We start from the raw sequence: 13,187 nt of genomic DNA on the forward strand, positions 1-13,187 counted from the left end.
GCTGGGCAGGGGCAGTGAGAAATACTCCAGAGTTTGAGAAGGAGGGGGAGAGAGAGTCAGTGAGGAGAGGCTGGCGGGTCAGGACCAGAGCCAGGAGAGAAGGATGGGGAGGCCGAGAAATCCCGGACAAAGGAAAAGGGATCGGAGAGCCACAAACTGGAAGTGACCACCAAACACGCGGAGTGGGGAGAATCTACGGGGGGACACGCGATGCTTTAGTGGGACGCCTGCAGGCGTCACGTTTCGGCCTTTGGAGGACGCCAGACCTCTGCTCATTGTCTAAACCTCCCGCCCACCTTTGACTCCCACCCCAACAAGCACTGCCCAGGGAGGTCTTCCAGCCGCCCCCAGGCAGCCGGCACGAGTCCTCGGGGAATGTAGAGCGCATGGGCGCCGACAGGGGGCGCCGGCGAACCCCTCGCCCTAACCCTGTGCAGGGCTCACGCTGTGGGGCTCGGCCTCCAGCGGGTGGGTAGTGAGGCCCGCTCCGGCTTGCCGGGCTACGGAAAACCTCGGCGGCCTCCGTGCGCATCCGCCGAGGGCCCCCAGGCCGCCTGGATCGCGGCCCTTTGGAGACGCACGGCCTCGGAGGACCGCGGGCGCCTCGGGTCTCCCGGCCTGGAAGGGGCGCCCCGGGCCTGGCCGCCATCATCAAGGCTCACCTCGGCTGGGCACCGCAGAGAGCCCCAGGGCGGTCCCAGGAGCGCAGCCCGGTTCCCTGCCTCCACGGCCCAGGAGGGGCCGGCGGCTCGAGGGTTAAAAGGCGACTGCCACCCCCATTCTCTTGGGGAGAAAGTGCCTTTTCTCCAAGTCCATATGGCCACTTCCTTTCGACCTGCTCGGCCCTGCTCGCTCCTTTGTCCGAGCTGTCACTTATAAAGAATCACTTGACTTACAATAACAGGTTCAAAAGACGACAGAGTATAATCAGTTGATCCACGAAGAATTGAAATAAAGCACACCCCACTGCTCGGGCTATCATTCCCATAGAGATAGTGATATCATTGATGTGATTGCGATGCTAATTTCTACACAAGAAAAAAAATCGTGTATTTTGGAATTTGTTCAAAGAGAATTTCAGACACATCAGATTGGAAAATGCGGACTGAATGCCTAAACTTTTTTGGGTAGGCAGGGGGGATTTTTAAAAAACACCACTGCAGAGGTTTGACTGGACTTTAAGAATCTCAGAGAACTAGCTTGTTGGGGGAAGCTGATTCTTTTCCCGCTCCCCAAAGTCCTGGAGAGAGAGGAGAGAGAAGAGAGAGAGAAAAAGAAAGAGCACCCTGGGTTCTCAGGGCAGAGTCCAAGGGTGCGGGCCTCGGTGACCAGGCCAGGTGCCCTCCGACGACGCCCCAGGGAGCGGACCACCGGAATCGGGCGGCAAGATGCCAAGGCCCTCTGCCTGGGGCAGCCGGGTCGAGTCTGTGCCTGAGCCCCCAGCCCCACCCGCTGCCCGGTGGCTCCTCCCAGAGCGAAGTTTTCTGCACCTCGCCCCACTCTTGGATCCGTGGTTTGCTACTGAGTGGCTCCTTCCGCAGGAGGGAGGTGGTGATGGGGCGGCTGGGTCATGCTTCTCTCGATCTTTGCTTTTTATGTGTTGCAGTGCCCTGGTTTAAACCCAGCAGTCATCTTAGGGGAACTCAGTTCGGGCAGGCTGGAACAAGGCTTACCTGAATCAATGTTTTAAGGGTCCCTGTGGCTAGCGTTTTGAATAATCAATCTGTCTCCATCGCTTCTTAATCATGCGCAACACAGGCCTGTCTCTCTCCCTCTTTCTCTCTCCCTCCCTCGCCTGCTCCCTCCCTTCCTCCCTCCTTCTTTATTTGTCAACTCTTTTGGATCCTGTCTTTCTGCTTTTAACATGCCCCAATGTCACATGCGAGTCTTTTCTTTAAAACAAGCTCCTCATTGGTGTATCTGGGTACTTCTTTTATTATTATTACTGAATCTTTTTTCCCCATAATGACACCAGGATCATTATATAATCCCATAACAAAGAGGCTTTTGAGGCACCAGCTTTTGTCAACTCTAGGACAGAGAATCCATAATTGCATTATTCAGGCTTTTCCCCCTTCTTCCCCCGCTTCCTTGCTTCACAGAAACCCAACCTCACGCATCCCTCACAGCTCCACCTTGTTACCTCGCCTTACATTATTTACCAAAGCTTTTGCCTTGAAGACCAGCATTTGCAAAGTTGCCTTAAAAAAGTTATTTTGTTTGATAATTAAGTCCTGGAGACCACCGCGTGATGATTATTCTGGACCCATAAGGCAGAGAACCTGCGTGACGTTTTTCTCGAAGTTTAATTACCGTATGCTAATTTCCTTGCCTACTACGTGATTAATTAAAATCATATTTTCATAATCATTTGGCACTAGTATTGTTTTAGAATTATCATGATCTCCTAAATAGTGTCTGTAAATAAAGTCGCCTCTAATGGCAGGCGCGGGAGGCGAGGCTGAGGACCTCTCCGTGTTTGTATCGCGGCGATTGGCAACATAACTGCCTTATTTACATTAAATACGCCACAAGGTTACAGCGCGGATCAACGTCATTTGATCGCTGATGACTCCTTAAACGCCAGGGCTGTGACTGACTCTCCGCGTCCCGCTGTCCACCGAGATTCACCCAGGAGTTTTTTTTTTCCCCCCAGAAAAGAAACAGACTTTAAATAGTTTCAGGAGCAGGTAAGAATTACGCTTTTTCCTCTCCCCTTTTTCCGTCTCTCTCTCCTCTCCCTCCGTGGCAATCTCTCTCTCCCTCTCGGCTGGATAAAAAATTCTTTAGTCAAAGGCAGGAATGCAAAGTAGTGACAAGCGAAGGGGCTGATATATGTCTCCGTAACGAGTCTGACAATCAGAATGTAGCTCTTGGAGAATAGATAGATTTTAATAAGTGTGTTTACATGAGCTCAAGGTCAGAAGCAAGCTGCGCTGTGTTAAATGGTTTCTTAGTTGCTAGACAGAGAGAAAAAATGGACGATCACACACCATTCTTTGTAGATTATTATATCAAGGGTTCAGTCTCTGGCTCATCAAAGCTAAATGCCGCAAGACCTATCTAGTTGCTGTGAATTATGCCAGGGCGACAATGGAGAGCGTTTTTAATGGTACAATGCATTTCACCTACCAGATAGGGGGAGGCCGAGCCGGGGATGGGGATGTCTGCTGGGGCTGGGTGATGAGTATCAATGAACGGGGCGATTCTGAAAAGAGGCAGATGAAAATCGAGCCCGCCCTGCCCCGGCTGGGCTGGGAACAGTTCGCAGGGCTCTGCCGAGTGGGCGAGCGAGGCGCGCGAGCAGGGCGCCCGTCCCCCCTCAGCCCCGGAAAATGATCAAGTCAATCATGTGGACATGTTTCATTATTCATTGAACACAATCTTTTACAACGCTCCGTTTACGTGCCCGAGTTTGCTCCCGACGCCCGCGTTTCAATGTTTAAGGTAAGGAAAACAAAGGTGGGGGGGCTGGCGGGGCGCGGCGCGGCGGGGGCGGAAGGGGGGGCGGCGGATGGGGGGTGGCCCCGGCGTCCGGGAGGTGGCAAAGTGAGTTTGGACTCTTGGCGTAGCACCCCCATCCCCTCCCCCTCCCCATCTCGGCGAGGCCTGCCGCCGGGTTCCTTCTCGCCCCACCGCGATTAAAAAATACGGTCTAATTAAATATCCGTGGCTGTGACGTTGGCGAGAGAAGCTGTCAGCGGGGGAAAAAAGAGGAAGAAACCAAGAAAGCGGCGGCGGCCGGGCATCGAATGGCGCTAGAGAAGTTCGGCGGCGAGCGGGACCCGCGCCCGGGAGGCCGCCTCCCCCGCCCGCGGTCCCGGGACCGTTACTTTGAAAAGGAGTCGCCGGCCTAGCGCCGGGCGCGCCGGGGGCACCCAGCGCCCAGCTCCCGGCCCTGCCTGCGCCCCGCACCCGCGCGCGGCCGGCGAGCCGCTCTCGGCCCCGGGAAACTTTCAAAAGGGTCTGGGGGGTGGGGGAAATCGTCTGCAGAGGGGCAGGCTAGGGCCGCGGAAACTTCTGCTCAAGTGACTTTCCCCATTTTCTCCTCTGCCGGAGGCTCGGCGCCCCTCGCTCCCTTTCTCCCTTCGCGCCTCGCTGCGGTATTCCGGCCCCGCCGCCGGGGGGAGAGAGGGTAATTTGTAATCATTTTTTTCTTAATCAAAGTTAGCTGATGCTTACAGTGTGTCAAACTTGCAGGCGCCAAGGGCCGCTGAGACCTGCCATTTTGTGTTTTCATTGGCCTCCAGTGCCCCGGGAGCTGGGCGAGGCCGAAGCCGGGGGCTGTGCTGGGCCGGGGTGCCAGGGTCCGAACCCGCGACCCCGGAAAAGGCCGTGGCGCCTGCAAGCGCATGCAGTGCCCGCAGCACCTGCCCCAGCTCTGCCCGGGCCCTGGGGCCAAGCTGGGGGCCAAAGATAAAAAGAAAGAAATAAGTAACAGGTTATGGAGGGAACTGAGCCGGCCAGCCCTGGGCTGGAGAAACGAGGCCAATCAGAGTGAGGGAGTGCGGGCGTGGGGACTCTGAAAGGCGGGGGAGCTCGAGGGTTGGGGGCGTCTGGGAAGAGCGCAGTTTGGGGAACGAACCTTCCAGCCCAGATGTATGATCTTTGCTGATAAACCTTTCTGTTTGCTTCACGACATTATTTTTTGAAGATGAAGAATTGAGGAAAACAGTCGTAGGCGGGACTGGGGATATATTTTAGGCAAAAAAAGTGGGGGGGGGGGAGCTTTTCTTTGATGATGAGTAGGAAAGTGTCCAGATCTCGACGCGCCCATCTGTTGCAGTTTTGCAAATAATTTAAAATACAGATATCTCTATATAGATGGATGTATGCGCAGGGCAAGGTGGAAACGGAGGCGCCGGGAAGTTAGAAAGAAGAAAGAAAAGGAGATGCGGGGCAGAGAGGGGTCTGTCCCCGCCCCCGCGCCTCTGAACTCCTCTGAGGAAACTCCAGCAGGGCTTTCTTTGGGGACAGGTGGAAAGTTGTCGCCCCCCCTTCCACTTCGGTATTGTGAGCGTTCCTACTGTCCGCCTCTTGGCGAACGTGCACACAAACCCCGATCATTTGGGGGTGCGGTGGGCACGGCGGGGGCAGCAGCAAGGAGCTGGGGGCCGAGCAGGGGCAGGGCGGGGTCCCAGCCCCGCGCGCCGGGCGCAACAGCCGTGGCTGGGTTTTGTTTGCCGGATATTGTTATGTCTAACGAGTGCCTCACAGGAGACGTGATTTGTCAGCCGCCTTCGTTTTCACTTTAGCAGAAAATACGGCGGCTGCGCAGCGTCCGGGCCTGCGGGGCTCGGGCGCCCGGGGCAGCCGGGGGCGCGGGTGGGGGCGCCGGTGCGCCTGCGGGTGGGAGCGGGCGGCCGGCGGGCACGGGCTGGGGGCCGCGGGCCGGGCGGGGTGAGCGCGCGCGGGGCCGGCCTCGGGCTCCTCCTGCGCCTTCTCCCGGCAGCCGCCGCCGCCGCCGCCGCTGTGCAGTTTAGCAGAAATCCGACAGGGGCCGCGTTTGCTGAGCGCATCCGGCCGCCGGGCAGCCCGAGCGGCCGCTGGGCCAGGCCGGCCGGTGTAGACGCGGGGCGGGGGTCGGGGGAGGGCAGGCGGGGAGCGGCGCGGGATGCGAGCTTGGCCTGACTGCTGGCTACCCCCAATCTCAAGCGTCCCGGGTGGGTTGGGCTGACCCTGGAGCCCTGGCCTTGGAGCCCCCGCCCCCAGCCAGGGCTTAGGTGAACTTGGGGTGGGGTGAGCGTGCGTGCGTGTGTGTGTACGGGGTGGGGGGCAGGCTGGGAACGCACTGTTTTCTTTCCCATTTTGATATTAGCAACTGGATTTTTACTTTAAGACCGGCTTTACTCACTGCTGGGGTTGGGAGGGGGCGATCTTTCCCATCACTCACAGCTTTGTTCATTGTTCACTGAGTGGAAGGCAGGCGACTTAAAGAGATGTAAGAGAGGAAAGGGGTGGGGGGGGGGAAGGGAGAGGAAAGAGAGGGGGAGCAAGAAGAGGGAAGGAAGAGAGGCGTGGGGAGAGCGCGCCCGCCCCCGCCCGGGTCGGGTTGGATGGTGAAACCGTAAACCCGCGCACGGAGGGTCGCCGGGAAAGTGGACATTACCGCTTTAATTAACTTCGAGATGCTCCGGCGGCGGGACCTGGCGTAGCGGTGACGCGCCCCCATAAATCTGCCCGGCCCGGGCTGCTCCGAGAACTCGTACAGTAGCGGCGACAGATCCAACGCGCGCCTCCCAGTCCGGAGTCCATTTGCATAATTGGATTTTTTTTCCTCCTTCTTCCTCCCTGAAACTTGTTTGAAAACCCAAGTGAAAACCGCGACGACCTGCACGCTCCAAAGCGAGTGCCAAGTAAGTGCCCTGCCGTGGCCTCGGCGCGCCCCGAGGGGAGCGCTCCAAGCCGGCGAGCGAGGTGCCCGGGAGCCGCGCGCCGCCGGGCGGGCCTCGGCCGAGGGCTGCTCGCTGGCGGGAGGACCGCAGCCGCGGGCTCCCGGCTTCCGGCTGGCAGCTCGCAGAACTTTTTTTCTCTGTCTCCCGACTTTGCGGGCCAGGTGAGGTGTTTGGGCCACGCGTGTACCTGTAGCGAGGCTCGGGAGGCGATCTTTGGGGCGCGGTGGAGTTGAGCATCTCGGTCCGGGCGGTCGTTGGTCCCCGCCGCCGTGGAGAGCAGAGCTGCGAGCGAGCGAGCGAGCGGGCCGGCTGCTGGTCGCGCCGCGCCGCGGATGCAGCTCCTCGCCAAATGCCTCCCCCATTATTCTAAGGTTTGTGTCTCTGGCTGTGTGTGTGTGTGTGTGTGTGTGTGTGTGTGTGTGTGTGTGTGTGATCGGCCCTGCTTTAAAAAGAAAGAAAAGCAACCCAAACAAGAGCAAGAAGGGCTTCTCGCCTGGCTTGCCCCCGTTTCTCCAGCGTCATTTATTTCTGCTGCTCGAAGGAGAGCGCCGAGCTTCTCTGCTGAAGACAGAGAGATTGACAGTTCTGTTGGGAATGCCATCAATTCGATGGCCAAACGTGGCTGCGTTCATAAAATACCAACCCTTGTCTGTTGAGGAAAGTGGTTTTATAGTATCTCAAATTTTATTAAAAATACGTAATATGTTGTTATTATTTACAGTGTTCAGAACCTGGGGGGGAAGTCGATTTGCTCGGGAGGAAACTAACCCTAGTTCCCGTTTGCCTGGGAACTTGCTGGGGGCTGGGCCCACCATCCTGCCTGGAAGGGGCCTTGGACTGGCTTTTGGCCTGGGGAGGCACAGGGGGGCGGCCGGCAGCCCTCGGGCCTCTGCTTAGGGAGAGCCTGGGACTTCTGGCTGAAGGCTTTAGTTATGATGTCATTCTGATAGCGGAGTGCAAATGCCTCCTGATTCCACCATTAACCGCCTGGCTGGTTTGCTTGGTAATGATAGCACTGACGTCCAGGCTTCGACAAATGCGGGCGCAGAGCCCCAGAAATTAACTTTTCCGACTGGTGAGGAGGGAGCAAGCTGCTCACCACTGGGCCCTGCCTTTGAACTTTGTTGTATCTCAGTCCAGACGCTGGTGTGGGTGGCAGGCCCTTGGACTGAGGGACCCCTGCTTTCCCCAAGTTTGGAAAACTTTTAGAAGGCTTCGGCTTCCAGAATACCCTCAAGCGGGTAACACTTGAACCCAGTTGTGACCGGGCAGAGGCGTTTAGATCTGAAGGGTGATGGCTGGGACTCGGGGTCTCTCTGGGGCCCTGCATGGGAGAAGGGATTGTGACATCTGCTTCCTACCCTCAGTCCCTTAACTGTGACATTATGATAATATCACTGCAAGTAAACTGGATTTAGTGTGGATTTTTAAATGGTGTACAATGATTTAAGATTTCTTTTGATTTACTGTTCAAATGAAATTTGCATAAATGTGATGAAAATGAACTTAACATCTGGGCATATGAAAAAAGGTTAGTACCTCATATGTCATCTGCAGAGAAAGTCGCTAAAATGCTTTCACCCTAAACTGGGTTCGGGGAAACAGTTCCTGGAGACATAAATGGTAATTATGGCAAACCTGGAGAAAGTGCTTTCAGTACATTTGCATTCTCTTGGACCACTGCTCTGAAACCCATCTCCTTCTGTGCCTGGAGTGCTTAACTTCTGAGCAGGCCTGAGATCCTCACAACTCAGCAAGTTAACTGCTGTCTGGGGCTGTCTTCACGGAAGACTTAGGCTGGCGGGGAGCGGCAGTCACCCTGCTCTGGTCCCAGCCGGAGGCCAGTAACCCCCGTCATTGGAGAGGACAGAGAGAGGGCTAGCATGTGCTGCCCTACTAACTGCTGGTGCCCATTGGGTGCTGAAGGCGGTGCTGAGATGTGAAATCCTTACCAGTTGAGCCCCAAAAAGCTGACCAATTTGGTTGTCTACTCTGCCTTAGGTAACCAAAGAAATTTCCATCAGCTCAGACCCATAAAATCCACGAGCCCATTCAAATGAACTCTGAACTCCATCTTACTTTTTGAGCAAGACAAGCTTATCTCTGGCAGAGGAAATCAAACAGCCTTCCCCAAACGTGGTCGCCTTTTGCTCAAAAGTTGGCTATGAATGGCACAGGTGTTTTTAAAGTGCCTTGAATGGAGGGGAAAAAAAAGACAGCAATGATGCTCATGAGAATATAGATGAACTTATTTATTTTTTTAAGAAGAGGATCATAAAAGAAGAAAGCAAATAGATTTATTTTTCCAGTTTGAATGAGGACAATTATAGCTTTTAACATCTTTGGATTTAGTGTTTTTAATAAGCCTTTTAAGTAAGCTGAAATATCAGCTTGCATTTTGTTCTCAGCATTATTTAAAGTGAGACTTGACGCAAGTTTAAAAACAGAAGTTGTCTTTCTGCAGGTCAGCTTCTGTCCCTGCTGAGGACAGATGTCCCCCACGACACTTCTGCTAGGACCTGGAGCAGGTGAATGCTCAGCCCTGCCTCGTCCTGTCTCCAGGTGAGAACTTAGATTTGGGCTAGAAGGACATTGTGGTCAGGTGGCCTGATGCCACTCCCAGGCTGTGAAGGCTGGACTTTGGAGTTTGAAAGCAAGGTACAAGTTCACTGACGTTGTAGAGACCCTTCTCTGCCAGGAGGGGCTTGTGAGCCCAGGGGCTTTCTCTGTGAAGCCGCATCTGCCCTCCACGCCGGCGTGCCCCTCCAGGACATGTCCTGCAGGACAGCAGAGGGACTGGAGGGAAGGGAGCCGTCCAGGGCAAGGGGGCGGCTCACCCGGCTGCTGGGGCTTACTGTGTGTTGTACCTGGTTGTCAGGAGTTGTCGGGAGAGAGGCCTTTTGTCAAAGAAAGGGATTGGTTGCTCAGGTCAAGACTGCCCCGGCCACCCTTGGTGGCACTGAGTGCCCTTAGGAGGGTGAGCAGCTGAGCTAAGCTAGGGAGTCATACGCACAGTCAAGCTGAGCTTAGCCAGGGAGCGGCCCCCCTGGGGTCTTGGTTGTGGTGATGCTGGTGTGTGTGTACACCACATGCCTGTGTGTGTGTGTGTGTGTGTGGAGGGGTCAGGGCTAAAATTGCTGAAGGGATCAGGAAGTGGAGGGGAGCACCTGTATTCAGAATACGGACCCTGGGGAATGTGGGCCACCTTTCTTACATCATCTTTTTTTCTTTTTTCCCCCAAACGAAGTTAGACATGGATAGAAGCCACCTTAGGAAGGCGAACCACTCCTCGCGCCCCCTGGCCTGGGCGCGAGCAGTGCCCGGGGTGGGAGTGGTTCATGCCATCAGCAGGTGTCTGTTGACTGTCTGCTGTGGGCTTCTCTGTGCAGAGATCAGGGCTGGTTTTCACTGGCTCCGTTGGCTGCTTGAGGACCCACCCCATCCCCAGCTGTCACTTTACGAATCATTGTAGGTCTTTGGTCTGTCTCTTGCATTGGAGTTATTGCTGCTACACAGGGCGGTGAGCACTTGGCTTTTCACAGCCTCTGAGCCTGCTGGAGTTCAGGTTTATCTGCCCTAAGAGACAAGACTCAGGGTGAGACCTTTGGTAGAATTTGCCAGACTAACCTGAGTATCGTTTCTCTACACCAGGGTTTCTCAACAGTGACCCTGTGGACATTACCCACTTGTTGTAGAGTCGGGCCTGTGCATTGTAGGGTATGTAGCAGCATCCTTGACCCCTTCTCACTAGATGCCAGCAGCACCCCCCAGTTGTGACAATCCCACATGTCTCCAGACATTGCCATACATCCTCTGCAGAGTTCAGGCTCATTTCCCACACCTTCCATGTGCAGGCCTTGTCCTGGGTGTCTTGAGGGGCACAGGGAGGTCAGACCCTCAGGGAGTGCACAGGCTGTGGGGAGACAGCTGTGTCCCAGTGCCCTGCGACAGCAGAAGGTTGGGCCCTGCACCAAATGGGAGCAAACCTCTGGGGTCTGAGAGGAGGGGGAATTCCACAGACTGCTTGTCTATCAGTTGTACCCTGAAAATGGTCCTGTGGGTGGGAGCTGTGTTTCTGGGCCCCCTGGCTGCGACACGCAAACCCAGAAGTGGAAAGCAGCCATCCTCAGCCTCTGAGTTGAGGCTGGGCTTCCTGCCGGCGGGGTGATGATCGCAGTTTATTTTTGAGCACTTACTCTGTAGCAGACATGGATTCTAGGCACTTTACTTGTTTAATCCTTACAACCTCTCTATGAGGGCAGGTACTCTATTGATCTCAAATTTCAGGAAGGGAACTCCAGGCACTGAGAGGACTGGGTGGTGGGTCCAGAATTAGAACCTTATCCAGTCTGCCTCTGGAGTCCACGCTCACCTCCCTGCTGCTGCAGAGCATCTCTCCTGACCCATGTCCCGCTGCCCGTCCTGGAGACGCACTTACCCTGGCGTTTCATCACTGCCCCGAGAAGCTCGACCACAGCCTCTGCCGCCAGGTGGAGAGGGTCCTAGGCAGCCAAAGCCAGCTCTCTTTGAGGGATGGGCCTCTGCGTGGGTGGTGGCAGGAGGGTCATGCAGCTGTGTTGAAGGCACGGAGAGAGGCAGAAGGAAAATCAGTTTGTGGGGTTTCCCCCTCCTCTACCTGCCTATTCTTCCTCTGTGACTTTACAGTGAGAAAATCATGCCGTTTTGACGCAGGAAAAATAATCACCGTAGCCTTGAGCTGCCATTAACCTGGACGTTTTTCTCTCAGGGCATTACAGCTTTGAACCCCTGAGCCGTGTTTAGGGGTCTTTGATTACCGAGGTAGGCTTGCCTCTTGCCTCCCGCTCTCCCTGCTGGCTCTTCAGCCCGCAGGCTTGTCTGCCAGCTCGTCATGGCTTCGTTCCACACCTCACCCTCTTCATCCATTTGGGACCATCAGCCCCCTTCAGGATTTTTTAGCCTTTGTTGTTTTGTTACCAAATTATACGTGCACACATACACATCCATAGGATGAAGCAGCTCTGTTTAGCTTGTAAAAGCCAGCCCATAGAGCTCCTGAAGTTGAGATTAATCGCAAAAATGCCTGTTCAACCTTAATTATGAGGATGTTCTCACGTCTGAAGGTCCCACGGGTTTGGATGGGATTTTGGTCCATGGAGGGGCCTAGATCACAGGGCGCTCAGAGGTTTGCAGTGATTCGGTGAACATTTATGCCTGTAGTGTCAGAGCACCTGAGGAGGGAGCGTCTGGGGCACCTCTCTGTGGGTGCCCAGAGGTGGCCGGAACATTCACACCTGCAGTGGCTCCTGTTGGGGGCCGGCCTCATGCCAGGCATGCATTCTGCACCTTGGAGATATTGTCTTATTTCGTCCTTTTAACCACCCAGTGAAGGGCATCCCTCAGCGAGTTTCCCCAGTGGGCAGACTGAGGGGCGAGACAACTTGTTGCAGCCGCTCAGCTCCAGCAGGGCCGAGCCTGGGTTGCAGCCAGTGCCTGTGCCTGGGAGCTCAGTCAACCTGGCCTGCACTCCCTCCTTCCACACAGGACTCGGAGAGGACTCGGACGGAATCCTCCTTCCCAGTCACAGCAACTCACCTGTAAGTGAAAGTTACATATGTAAGCCGGAACTTGCTGCCTGGAGAACACATGCATTGTTGTAAATTTGTTTTCAAGAGGGAGAAAATATTTGGAAACTGTATCAGCTCAACTGTATCAACTATAGAAAACCAACAGATCACAGACAGCATAGATATTATGTCTGAAATTTAATCTCTTTGAATAGTTTGATTATTTAATTTTATCTTTCGGAATATCTAGACACATTTATTCCTTATTGGCTAGAGAAAAAAGTGGCATAAATATTTTTTTTTGTTCTTTTAAAAAATTTTGATTCTCTATTAAAATCTATTAAAGTCAAGTCGGGGAAAGCCTTCCAAATTATTAGAGAAAGGCTGTCATTACTATGAAGCCTATTGAAGGGGGTGGGAAATCTTATTGAAATTACAGCTAAAGTGCTTTAATTATTTTGCTTCCTTGGTTAGGGCTCCCAGTTTGGGGGTTGTAATCTGTTGATGCCAAGTGGCTATTTCAGCAGCCTTAAATCTGCTCCGAGCAGGGAGCATCTCACTGATGAAACATGGCTGGATCTGCTAATTAAACTCAGTGCAGGATTCCTGCAGCATCTGAGAAACTTTATTCACAACCGTTTCCACCCAAAAGAGGGTCAGCGCTGGTGGGTGGCAATACTGCTCCAATAGCCTAAGAAGAGTTCAAAAGGTGGAAAAGTGTAGTGTGGGAACGTGGGGAGGGAGCAAAGCGGCCACATGCCGACATGAAAGGATTTAATCTGTGCAGCCCAAACCTCCTCTGTGGTGGAGGGCTGCCTCTGGGCTGGTCCGCAATGCCACTGGCTCTCCCTGAGTCCTGCCGGCCACTCTGGACCTGTAGCTCTGAGCCCTCAGAAGCCACAGCCCTGCCTGGAGCTCGTACGGACTTTGGACACACCAGTCCTTAAGCAAAAAGCCAGGCAGTCCGTCTGTAGTTCTTCCCTGAGATCATTGATTTGACAACTTAATATCTATTTTCTGGGGTTTTTTGTTTTGTTTTGTTTCCGTCCCCCCCCCACCCCCCCCCACCCCCCCACCGCTTTCCTCCTTTTTAGCTGTTTTCCCCTTTGTGTGTACACATGCATTCTGAAAGTATGTTGAAAAAGGTTTTGTTAAAGTTTGGTGGTGGAGGGGGCATCGGAATGTTAGTTCCATTTAAAATCCTCATCTAGTATATTTTGGTGGCAGAAGCAATACAGACAAGATG

At 54.4% G+C, this 13,187-nt stretch overlaps 1 protein-coding gene across 26 annotated transcripts in view; it reads left to right on the forward strand.

The window, feature by feature from the left end:
• Positions 1-2,098: 2,098 nt before the first annotated feature.
• ZNF536 (zinc finger protein 536) overlaps positions 2,099-13,187 on the forward strand; it is a 420,129-nt gene continuing 409,040 nt past the window's right edge. For 8 of the 26 annotated variants that reach the window (XR_011543678.1, XM_070632480.1, XM_070632496.1 and 5 more), the window contains exon 1: positions 2,553-2,690. The gene's annotated coding sequence lies outside the window, so the exon portion shown is untranslated. Of the gene's footprint in view, positions 2,691-2,788; positions 3,448-5,994; positions 6,357-8,859; positions 8,958-13,187 lie in introns of those variants that run through there. The other 18 variants (XM_070632497.1, XM_070632481.1, XM_070632495.1 and 15 more) reach the window with 11 other exon arrangements.

Source organism: Equus przewalskii, chromosome 9 (assembly GCF_037783145.1).
Source record: "Equus przewalskii isolate Varuska chromosome 9, EquPr2, whole genome shotgun sequence".
Taxonomy (NCBI): Eukaryota; Metazoa; Chordata; class Mammalia; order Perissodactyla; family Equidae; genus Equus; species Equus przewalskii.